Below are 443 nucleotides of genomic sequence, written 5' to 3'. Positions count from 1 at the left end.
TGAAAGGTGTTGAGCTAAAAAACAAAAATTTGATAAAAATTCACAAACCTGCGGAAAAATGCCAGTTTCTTCACTTTGATTATTTTGACGAGATCCTGATTCCACCTCGCTGCCTCACAAATAATCTATCTCTATATGTGGTGACTCTCAATGTTTTTTTGCAGTGGGAGATAGTACTACTACTATGTAATCTGTTTTAGGTCTTAGGTTAAGAGGAAATAACTGTTGTGGAATCGTTTGTTTGTTTGTTTGTTTTTCAAACGTGTATACTTATGAAGTTGATGGATATGCCCGATGGCTTATGATATGAATATTTAGTATCCTGACATAATGTTCATTTTGAAAATGAACCACTTTTCTTGTATGTTGGATTACGCTGTGTGTGTAAGTGTGCATGTTTGTGTGTGCGTGTGTGTGTGTGTGTGTGTGTGTGTGTATGTTCA

This window comes from Aplysia californica, unplaced genomic scaffold (genome assembly GCF_000002075.1).
Source record: "Aplysia californica isolate F4 #8 unplaced genomic scaffold, AplCal3.0 scaffold00760, whole genome shotgun sequence".
NCBI lineage: Eukaryota > Metazoa > Mollusca > Gastropoda > Aplysiida > Aplysiidae > Aplysia > Aplysia californica.
The sequence above is the reverse complement of the archived record's forward strand: the minus strand, read 5'-3'. Positions refer to the sequence as shown.